Consider the following 12,500-nt stretch of genomic DNA (forward strand, 5'->3'; position numbering starts at 1 on the left):
GAATTACTTTCTACTGTTTTAATTTATTGGAGTTGTTTATTTCTTTAGATATGTCAACTATTCAATCTTACGCAATCATTTATTTCACTTTTTTAGACCAATAATCATGCTGTATGTTACAGATTTTATACACATTTTCCAGATTTTTTTTTCAGATTCTTGTTTTTCTGTGAAACTTTTTCAGTTCCCGTAAATTTATTTTGCTTTTTATTTATTTCCTTTGTGTAAGAACGAGCAAAATTGATATTGATTGAGATAGTTTTAAATGAATAGTTGTTGTGTTATTATTTGTAAATAGTGCAAACAGTGATCTTTTAGTAGAGATCTTATTCATTCAATGCATTGCTCTGGAGATGCTGAAAATAGTAACCGGTGCTTTCTCTCTCTCTCTCTCTCTCTCTCTCTCTCTCTCTCTCTCTCTCTCTCTCTCTCTCTCTCTCTCTCTCTCTCTCTCTCTCTTTATATATATATATATATATATATATATGTGTGTGTGTGTGCGCGTGTTTGTGTGTGTGTAATTAAACCGCACAGAAAATTACCCTCATCGATTAAAAACTCTGCCTATTCGAATCAATTTGCCCTGTAAGAAGGCTCAGTGCTTAGTATAGTTAACGTGAATCCACTGTTCCAAAAGTTAGATAAGTCATTTTTTTTTTCTTTTTTTTTGGTCTATATCATTTCATCAATTAAGACCTATCGAGAGACATTAGTATTCCCGCAAAACTAGAATGAATTGTCATGGAGAATGATTTCTGCTTGGTGAATGCCTCTCCTCCAATACACGTGCCTACTCCGGAAGGCATAGAGTTGCATGACTTCCTTATTAAAGGAGTCTCATTAGATTGTATAATTAGTCTTCCATGCACTGTTTGCTTATTAGATTAATTATCTCTCTCTCTCTCTCTCTCTCTCTCTCTCTCTCTCTCTCTCTCTCTCTCTCTCTCTCTCTCTCTCTCAGTAAAAGAAGAAATTAGTCATGATTCACTCATTATTTTAGTTTTCCTAGTGTTCTTTATTCATAGATCTGAGCATCACGTGTTCCTGAGATTTCTACGCATATAAACTCTGTTTATGCTGTAGATACAGTAAATCATCATCATCATTATTATAATCAGCTGTTACTAGTCCACTGCAGAACAAAGGCCTCAGACATGTCCTTCCACTTGCATCTGTTTATGTTCTTATTGTGCCAGCCCACACCCACAAACTTTCTTAGTTCATCTGTCCATCGTCTTTTACTTCCTTCCCTTACTCCTTTTAAAATCTCTAGGGACCCATTCTATTATTCTTAAAGTCCATTTATTTTCTGTCATTCTCATCATATGCCCCGCCCATGACCATTTCTTTTTCTTACAAGTTGTTAGAATATCCTCTACTTTAGTTTACTCTCGTATCCATGTTGTTATTTTTGTCTCTTAGTGTTATTACCATCATTATTCGTTCTATAGCTCTTTGAGTTGTAACTAGCTCATGTTCTGAAGCTTTATTAAGGCCCCAAGTGTCTGATGCTTAGTTAATACTGGTCGGACCATTTGATTAAATACGTTCTTTTCTTTTTAGAGAGTGTCATTTTAATTTTCATAATCTCGTTTTGTTTACCAAAATCTCTCCATCCCATGCTAACCCTTCTTTAAATTTCGGTCTCGTGTCCTGGGGAAACAGTTATTGTCTCTTCTATACAATCTCTCGAGGTTCGTCCATAATCCTTATTTGTTGTTTCTGCATTTTCATTGAACCTTATCTTAGTTTAACTCATAGTCATTTTGAGTCTTACATTTTTGCTTTCTCTATTCAAATCTTCCATCAACTTTTGCAATTCCTCCCATGATTCACTAAACAGAACTATGTCATCTGCAGATCTTAATTTATTAAAATATCCCACTTTAACATTAATTCCTACATTAGAGACAGTATATATATAAATACATGTATATATGTGTATATATCATATATATAAGTATATATATATATATATATATATATATATATATATATATATATATATATATATATAATTCTGAGAACGTTCACAAAATATTTCTTTTGTCATGCACAACATTTAAAAAAAAAGCGCTAAGAGAATAAGAAAAATAATATCTTTATGTTTAAGAAAACAGCTCAGAAAGATTCTAGAAACTCAAAAAGGTACTTGAAGTGCTAATTATTTAATTTCTATATCTTTGTAGATCTTTCAGGGGTGTTACCTGATATATTCGCATTTTCTGTTCGCAGAAGAGATAAGAAATAAAGCAAAAATATACTGCAGACTTTAACTTACTACATTTTCACGCCATGGCAAAGAAGTTAACCACATGCCTGTCAAGTGATTGTTGCTAACAAAGTACAGCAGAAATTCAATAATAATAAGATAAGTACACACTCAATACGCTGTAAAATGTATTACTCTACAGTTATCGTGTAAAACACAAATAATCTAGACTCATTATGCCAATGCATTATACTCTTATTAAATATTGAGAGTTTTCGTCTGTTAGAAAATGTAACTGACTTCCCTTCTCTAGGGCTTTGTCCTGCTCGATAGGATACTGTCACTGTCCCTTGTCTCTGCTATTCACGAATGGCCTTTAAAGATCAAGAGCAGATTAATGAGCCAATTGAGAAAGTAACTCTTTACGCAAACAACACTGAAAATGGGCCTCTTTGGTGTGTCAGTCTTGTATTGGTAAGAGTTATTATTCATTGATATTTGTTATTCATCCTTCACATCCATCTTATTCTGAATAATGGGGGTCAGGAGCTATTATTCATTGATATTTGTTATTCACCCTTCACATCCATCTTATTGTGAATAATGGGGGTCAGCCAATCGACGATGAATAAAAGTTGGGTGAACATGTGGGTAACATGGAAGAAAGTTTGAAATAAATGTTTTATGAAGATTGATACTCATAAGTACAAATGGTAAAAAGAGAATAGTGAACCCAAAAGTTTATTGGAGTTTATTACAGAGAAAGTGACATTGCAGTTTATATACAGTGATGTTTTGTGTATCAAAATACCTAACATATAATTGCCAATTTGCTAAAAATCATACACCAAAATGAACCAAGAAAATTCTGCCTCAGGTTTCATTCAACAATGAATTAAGGTATTTCATCGCTCAATCTACTTAACTAGAAATTAAGTCATGTATCCTCTCAAAAACATTGAGCCACTGTGCTGTGATTGTCTAATCTTTAAAACTGTATGGCAAAGTACATTATGTTAAAGGGTAAAAAAAAAGGTATTTGAAATGGTTTTATCACCATCTATATGTGCTACTGAAGTGAAGTCTCGTAATAGCAATTCTTTTAAAAAAAATTCGTTCTATTGAATAGAACTAAAAATAAGCTTAAGGTGCTAGTTTATTTAGCTGTTAGGAAAGGTGGATGAAAGATGGAAGAACAAGGACAGCTCGCTAACTAACCATAGTAGGGAATAGTTTGAAAAGTTGAGAGTGATGCAAGTTGTTTATTAACCACAACTTCATTTATATAAAGGTTCATTTTTCTTGTTATGGTATTAAAGTTAATTCAATACAATAATTGCTTATTTTTCTTTTACTTTTTGTTTTCTAGTATTCTTGACTACCGGCGTAGTATTTTTATGCTAAAACTAATCCATCTGGATTTTGCAAAATAGAAAGGTTGGAGAGTTCAGGGGGCTCTTTATAGTGAGTCTTATATTTCTTCTGTTGATCGATGCTTTGTTTCTTGCATAGTTCTTATATCTCCTGATTGAGGAATTGGTGAGTTGGAGTTTGAATTGAGTTAATTTCCAGGTCTGTAGTCTCCATCTGATGCGTGCTCTTATGAATTTTCTATTAAACTCTTCGTCTTGTGTTTAATACTGTATGTCCTGTTGTATATGATTATTATTATTATTATTATTATTATTATTATTATTATTATTATTATTATTATTATTATTATTATTATTATTATTAGCCAAGCTACAACCCCAATTGGAAAAGCAAGATGCTATAAGCCCAAGGGCTCCAACAGGAAAAAAATAGCCCGTGAAGAAAGGAAACAAGGAAATAGATAAACGATATAAGAAGTACTGAAAAATGTTCTACCTTATTGTTTCTTCAGAATGCATTGTTGGTAAATTGTTATCTTCTAATATGCTTTTTATTATTGGGGGGTAGAATCTTCCTTGACGCTGCCCCAATTTTATTGCCATATTTTTTATTGTCGCAATTCATGTTTCAGTTTGCATATTGTTTAGAAGGTTATTTGCCATATGACATTGCAAGATTAATAAATATAAAGATACAAAAGAATTTATTTTAATGATAAACATTGAAAATGTGAGTCAATTTAAACGGCTAGCTGTGGTTAAGGTAAGAAGGGTGAGATTGTCTGAAAAGGCCAGTGCTTCTTGTGTATAGTAGTAGGCTCAGTTCAGGATCATCCTACATGCGAGTCCTGGATAAATCTTACCGCAGGGCCAGGGGAGAATATTCCTAAATAACACGATTAAGATCTGGAATGGTTATTCGTAGATAACTTAAAACTTATGGATTTCATGTTTTTCATTTGTGCTATAATTATTGTTTGTATTCTTACCTAGGGTATTGGTAGCCTATTGGAAACGTCCCTGTCAGGCGATCTAATTGACTGGGGTTCGAGACCTGCTCAAGCTGGATAGTTTCTTATAGTGTCTGCAACCTCTCCATCCTTGGGAGCTAGGGATGCCGGGGTGTTATGGGAGCGTATAGGTCTACTTGCTGAGTGTTCAGCATCTATTGCCAGGTCCTCCCTGGTCCTAGTTTGGGTGGAGATGGGGTTTGGCCACGGACCATATGTATAAAGTTCAATCTCTAGACTAGGCATTGTCACTGTTCGTACCTCTGCCATTCATAAGTAACCTTTAAAAACAATTTTATAGTTTTTATTCGGCATTAAAACACTATATAAATATGAAGTTCCTTCGTCTTCAATGGGTATATACTGTAATTAAAAAGAAATATATAAAACAATTATCAGCGTTCAAAGGACTATTTTATTCTATATTATCATATGCTGAAGTAAAACAAATATGTGATTACATTATATTTAAAAATTAAATGCTTGGACGAAATGCCAGTTTTACTAACTCCATAAATGTTTTCATTTACAGGCTGGGATTTTCGTTGCAAGAAAACCATGTAATCACGGTGAGTACTGCTGTACCTTTTAGTGTGAAGTTTTAATTCATATCTAGTTGTCATTTTCACAATGGTAATTCATCGACGTTAGTTTGCTCGGGATTAATAAGTAACTAGGGTATTATAATTCAGAATTTCTTTTTATGCCGGTATATACATATACATATATGTGTGTGTGAATTTACGTATGTATATATATATATATATATATATATATATATATATATATATATATATATATATACACTGTATATATATAATGTGTGTGTACTTTATTTATATTTAGATATATATTGTATATGTGTGTACGTATATATTTGTATATACTGTATATATCCTTTTTATTCTTCTTTTGGAGATATTTGCAAATGTCCAGTGTGTTTTACAAAGAGCAGTTAAATAAAATTGTCTTAACTTTTATTCGTACTTTGGCTTCGCTTAAACTTTTTAAAAGTACAAACTACATTTAATTAAGGAAAAAATTTATTTATAATCATCTTATACCACCAAATTACTTTTCTTGTTGTTGCAATTGAAAATCGAGTGGCCACTTCCCGAAATTGTACAGAGCAGCCTTGTTATGTTGACCTAACTTATCTGACAATGCATTTATGTAACGGAAATTCTTTTCACAGTAAATCGAAAACAAACAACAAAATTCTAAACATTTTTTATTTAATCTCGACTCGTCCCACATAGGAATTCCTTACCTCTTGAAAGTTGAACAATGAGTAAACGTAACCTGTGTTTTGGTTAGACGGAAGAGAATGTTGTTTACAAACAACTGAGTTTCTCTTGACTACTTCGGAGGCAGTTGTTGGTACAAATCCTGGTTTAAATGTAACTGTGCTTCTATGCTTTATCGTAAGGTTTTCGGGTAAAATCGGACGGTAGTGAGAAGCATGTAAAGTTGGCAGAGATGAAAATAAAAGATCACATTCGCGTCACCAGTAGGGCAATGTTACGCATCCTAGGGAGGATGGACTGATAAGGACAAGTTCCTATGAAACACTCTGCGACCCTGTTGAATTGTGTACGACGTTCATAGTTGGCAGTAGAAGGTTATAGGCTAAGTGAAAACGGAAATAATGATCGCAATACCACCCTATCGTATGTTACTAGTTTGCGTTAGTATAGATTATATCAGCCTGAATCTAGTATCGCTGGTTGAGGATTTTATATTTTTGCTTTTTGATAAATAGAAATAATCTTGAAAGTTTGGTTTCCATTCAGAAAAACTCATTAGGTCTATGCAACTGCACCAAGAAATTAGCAACCCTGGCTCAGTACCAGATCATCAATGATTAATCACATCCAATGAAATAAGAAAAAAGTGACCTCTTATTGTCTTAAGAGCTATAATAATAGTGCGAATATTGAGAGAGAGAGAGAGAGAGAGAGAGAGAGAGAGAGAGAGAGAGAGAGAGAGAGAGAGAGAGAGAGAAAATGGCTTGTCACCACGGGATATTGGTAATGAGATCCCATCAGGCGCGTGACGTCATGGTGACCCTCTAGGGGGCTCCCTTCCTTCTCACCTACGCCAATCGCCTGTTCCTAAACCCCCCTCATCCCAACCCCCATCCATCAGACGATCTCTTCCTATAACCCCCTGCTCCCCCCCCCCCTCCCCCCTCCGAGCCCCCACTAAGCACCTGCATTCTCACGCCTTCATTAATCCTCACAAGTGGGATTGGTCTGAGCCGATGATGTTCTATAGGTGTTACGACAATGTTGTGTAAGTGCTCTTTCGACTGGCGCGGTCGTTTGGACTACTTTTATTATCATTGTAATTCACGTGACCGCGGCCTGTCAAAAGCGTATTCAAAGGATGTGACAAATTACCCTAAGCTCCCTCCTCGTTTTTTTCACGTTGACGGCACTTCGGACAATTAGTAGTTACTGTAAAATAGAAGGCGTGAAACCATAGTAAGTGAAGGGGAAGACCTTGCCGATAATTTTCCCTCATCTCGTGTATTGTTGGAACCAGGTCAAGATTTAACTTCATTCTCTAATAATACATAGTTTGCACGGTTCAATTACCTTAGATTTACAGGGACAACTTTATAACTTTAAATAGGAATAAAGTTCTCCGCCCACCTCGTATACTTACACAAGAATGATGGTTACATAAGGTTAGGACGGTGATGGTAAATATCCTGGTGTATTCCGGTCTACGCATTATTTTCAGACCGTGTGACATTTTGTTGTATAACTTGTCTAATTTGGTTTTTCATACATCTTACAAGTGTCAGTCAACTCGAACATGTTCACCTCTTTTCTGAATAGGAAATGCATTCAGTTTTAAACATATTCCTTTATCGATGGTCATTGTAAGAATATAGTTTTAAAATTGATTGGTTGCTCCTTATTATTATTATTATTATTATTATTATTATTATTATTATTATTATTATTATTATTATTATTATTATTAAACATATTCCTTTATCGATGGTCATTGTAAGAGTATATTTTTTAATATTGAATGGTCGCTCCCCATTATTATTATTATTATTATTATTATTATTATTATTATTTTTGTTATTATTATTTTTAAACTTATTCCTTTATCGATGGTCATTGCAAGAGTATATTTTTTAATATTGAATGGTTGCTCCCCATTATTAATATGTTTATTATTATTATTATTATTATTATTATTATTATTATTATTATTATTATTGTTATTTTTTTTAAACATATTTTTTATCGATGGTCATTGTAAGAGTGTATTTATTTTATATTGAATGGTTGCTCCCCATTACTACTACTACTACTACTACTACTACTACTACTACAACCCTAGTTGGAAAAGCAGGATGATATAACCCCAAAAGATCCAACCGGGAAAAATATCCCAGAGACAAAAGGATACAAGAAAATAAATTACAAGATCAAAATAAAATATTTTAAGAACAGCAACATTGAATTGGATCTTTCACATGTAAACTATAACATAAAGTATAAAAACAAGAGTAAGAGAAATAAGATAGAACAGTGTGCCTCAAGCCAGAGAACTCTAATCCAAGAGAGTGGAAGGCCATGGTACAAAAGCTGTGGCACTATCGAAAACTAGAGAACATTGATTTGATTTTGGAGAGTCCTTCTCCTAGAAGGGCTGCTTACCATAGCTAAAGAGTCCCTTCTACCTTTACCAAAAGGAAAGTAACCACTGAAAAATTACATTGCAGTAGTTAACCCCTTGAGCGAAGAATTGTTTGGTAATGTGTGCTGTTAAGTGTATGTGGACAGAAGAGAAGTGTAAAGAATAGGCCAGACTATTCTGTGTATGTGTAGGCAAAGAAAAATTAGCTGTAACCAAAGAGTGGGATCCAATGTAGTACTGTCTGGTCAGTCAAAGGATCCAATAATTCTCTAGCAGTAGTATATCAACGGGTAGCTGGTGCCCTGGCCAACCTAATATCTATAGAACTATAGTCACTGGCTCATTTACTCTTAACTTGCAAAAACATGGACATACTTCTTATGTAGAATGCTTCCACAATACAAGCCTCTTTATACACCTACACAGAGGTCCCAAACACAACTGCATCACTCAAATTTATTTTGCATGCACTCAAACTTCTTGGATGTTGAGGTCTTTTATCTCAAATGAACATTTCGTCGAAAGATATAATCCCTTTCTTCATCCTCCCACCGCTTCTTAATTGTATACACTTCTCACTTATAAATTTAATATCTTATGAATCTCAATTTCTTTCACACAACTAAACACTGATCCATTTTTTCGCCTTCACTAGCCGTTTTATCATCGCTTTTAATTATCTCCAAAATTATCACCATTCCAATCTTCCTTATACCATATGTACTGTATAAACACTTCATCTCTACAGATTTTACCTTCTTTCTTCCACTCGTATTCACACAATTTCCCAAGAGAAAGGTTAGTTGAACAAACTCTTCAAACATTATACCTTTGACATCCATAGACACTCAAAATAGTCTCCCAATATTTTGCGCATATTCTTACGTCTCTTGATTTGTCTTTCTAAAGGTAAAGCATCTCTTTTCTCATTCTTACGTTATGCAAAGCAGTAACTCCCAATTACATATAAAAGTCAGTTTCATCCATTACGCCCTGTTCAATCATCTTGGTTCCCATTTACCCTCATAACCTAACTCTTGTATGCTCTTAACATTCTTATATTGCAAACACCAAATTCTTTTTCTAGTCTCTGGAGTTTATCTCCACTATCCCTAATCATGACTGTATCATCTTTGAAAATCAGCTATTTCTCCCCTCATTCAGGACCTGCCTTCTTATCCTGAACCCCTGTGCTTACGTCGAGTGACCTTTATCGGACTTCTCACATCACTCTGCCAGGAACATAACATATCCTTATCTCAGCCTATTTTTTTCTCAAACCAATCACCCTTCCTTCTGAATTTTGTTATGCATGCTTCACTTTCATCATAGAAATATTTCATTACTCTTATCAGTTTATCCTCTTTGCAGTACTTCCTCAATACCTATAACAATTCATTTCTATCAACCACAGTTTATTTTCTCTGTATTCAAACTTCTGGTTAATGGGTTTCTTAACAAACACTTGGTCCAAGCAATCACCCAAACTGTCGAAGCCTACACTGGTCATACTCTTTCAAATATGCTGTTATATGTCTTTGAGTTTTCTTAAATGTCAACAGCCCTACTGTCCTCTAAAGCTATGAATGTCCGTTGACGGGACTCGAAACTCTCTTACTGAATCATTAGTAACCCCTATTTGATCAAAGGTTAGATGGAGAGGGCTAGGGTACTGATCATATGTGTAGATGTTCAGTAATTTGGACATTGTGCTACAGGTAAAACAGAAATGTTTCTTCTCAATGTCATTCATACAGTAAGCGCCTTACACGCAATATCTGGTATACAAAGTAAAGTTGCGCTTATAGCTCTTACAGGAATTTTTTATCCTTTTTGCCCTTATCCAAAGGATGTCACAACCTTACTCAGACATAGATTACACACACTGGTCAATTCTCGATTGAATGTTGAGTGTCACCTGAATTCCCCTCCTCTCCTTTTTATTTATTATATAATTTACCTATTTTTTTCACTCTTTCCTTTTTCACCTTATGCATCCTCCTATATTCGCGAATTTCATATATCCTCCAGTCTTGGAGTCTTACCTGGCGTTCCTCAGGGTAGTGTTCTTTGCCCTTTATCTATAACATTATATAGGCATGCTAAATGTTTGACCTAGAAAATAACCTTGTTATTGGTGCAGATGATTCTACTTTCTTTGCATTTATCCCATCTTCCGAATGTAAATTTGTGATAACTGAGTACATTTTAAATCTGTTTTAATGTTGTTAATGTTTTTGAAATATTCTATTTTCATTGTTTATTATTTCTCAGATCGTTTATTTATTTCCTTTCCTCATTGGGCTATTTTTTTTCTGTTGGAGCCCTTGGGCTTATAGCATCTAGCTTTTCCAATAGGGTGTAGCTTAGCTGATAATAATAATAATAATAATAATAATAATAATATTGATGATGGTGATGATGATGATAACAACAACAACAACAGCAACAACAACAGCAATAACAAAAATAATAATAACAACAACAGGGAGTTTGCTAACATCAGAGCAAGTTGCATGCTATGAGGAAAAGTTCATTCCCAGCAATACTTTAGAGTAAAATTGTAAGTAAGCCAGGGAGCCAGATATTTTCATCGACAATGTTTCTTTAACTACATGCAGATCATTCAAAATTAGACGTGGTATTCTTTATTACAAATTTACTTTTGAGGCACGTACCAATCACCCTTTACTTCAATAGCACAGAAACTGGTATATTGAGAAGGTTTCAATAATTCTTCTATTCTCTCTCTCTCTCTCTCTCTCTCTCTCTCTCTCTCTCTCTCTCTCTCTCTCTCTCTCTCTCTCTCTCTCTCTCTCTGCGTGTATATATATATATATATGTATATATATATATATATATATATATATATATATAGATATATACATATATATATATAAATATATATATATACATTATACACATTTATAAATATATATATATATATGTATGTATGTATATATATGCATATATATATATATATATATATATATATATATATATATATATATATATATATATAAATTGATCTCCCATTTGATTATCGGCAGCTGACTTTTTTTTTTCAACTGTATAAAGATATGTGGTCTATCAAATTCCTTATCCATGTTCACGATATTAATATCGAGTACCCTAGTTCAGTAAGGTATTTGTGCTTACTGCATTAAGATATTCCCAGACTACCAACTTGTATGTAGTATTTTTTATGCAGTTACTTCAAACAGTTCTCTACTTTTTCATGTCTCAATACTACATAGTATTCTGTGAGTTTTATTCCGTCTGTGACCACATTAAACTATTGAATTTCAGAAGTACAACCTTGGTACAAATGCTAATCTTTTGAGCAGGTTGACGTAAGTTTCGCTTCATAGTGCATATATTTGTTATCTGTTCAACGTTGTTACACATCTTGTTATATACGGATACACTTGAAATTTATTTTTTTCTCAAGTCATTCAATACTTCTTCTATTCTTTCCACAAGGGATTGCTAATCCTGGTGGGGCTTTGGATTTGTAACATTCCGCTTTTCCAACTAGGGTTGCAGCTTGGCTAGAAATCATAATAGTGATGAACATGAGGATGAGCCTTCTGTGTAGGCGAATAATGTAACTAATATTATGGAAATTTTATTGCTGAGTGATTAGCCCAAGACAAAACGGAAATTACTTAATGTTGATATATTTTATCACTAATTCATACTTATCTTTCTTTATTATATTTGCAAATATTAATCCACAAATATCCCTAAATAACAAATAAACTTGTTTGGGGATTAACTTGTAGCCAAGAGGGTATTACTTATGAAAGGGCAATCTTTATTATTATTATTATTATTATTATTATTATTATTATTATTATTATTGTTATTATTATTATTATTATTATTATTATTATTATTATTATTATTATTATTATTATTAACTAAACTACCACCTAAGTTAGAAAAGTAGGATTCTGTAAGCCCAAGCGTTGTAAAAGGGAAAATAGTCCAGTGAGGAAAGAAAAAAAGGAAACAGATAGGATACTGTGACTGAGTGTACCCTCAAGCAAGAGAGCTCTAACCTTAGACAGTGGAACACCATGGTACAGAGGCTATGGCGCTACCCAAGCATAGAGAACAGTGATTTGATTTCGTGGAGTGTCCCTCTCCTAGAAGACCTTGCAGTAATTAAACCCCTTGAGCGAAAAAAGAAATTTTTGGATATCTTTTGTCAGGTTTATGAGAAAATATGAAATT

The 12,500-nt window shown here is 33.5% G+C and overlaps 1 long non-coding RNA gene across 1 annotated transcript in view; it reads left to right on the forward strand.

Annotated features, from left to right (window-relative positions):
• LOC137631656 (uncharacterized) overlaps nucleotides 1-5,259 on the forward strand; it is a 384,363-nt gene extending 379,104 nt beyond the window's left edge. Inside the window, exon 3 of the long non-coding RNA XR_011041936.1 lies at nucleotides 5,128-5,259. This is a non-coding gene — a long non-coding RNA (uncharacterized lncRNA). The remainder of the gene's footprint in view (nucleotides 1-5,127) is intronic.
• The last annotated feature ends 7,241 nt before the right edge of the window (nucleotides 5,260-12,500 follow it).

Source organism: Palaemon carinicauda, chromosome 40 (genome assembly GCF_036898095.1).
Source record: "Palaemon carinicauda isolate YSFRI2023 chromosome 40, ASM3689809v2, whole genome shotgun sequence".
Lineage (NCBI taxonomy): Eukaryota > Metazoa > Arthropoda > Malacostraca > Decapoda > Palaemonidae > Palaemon > Palaemon carinicauda.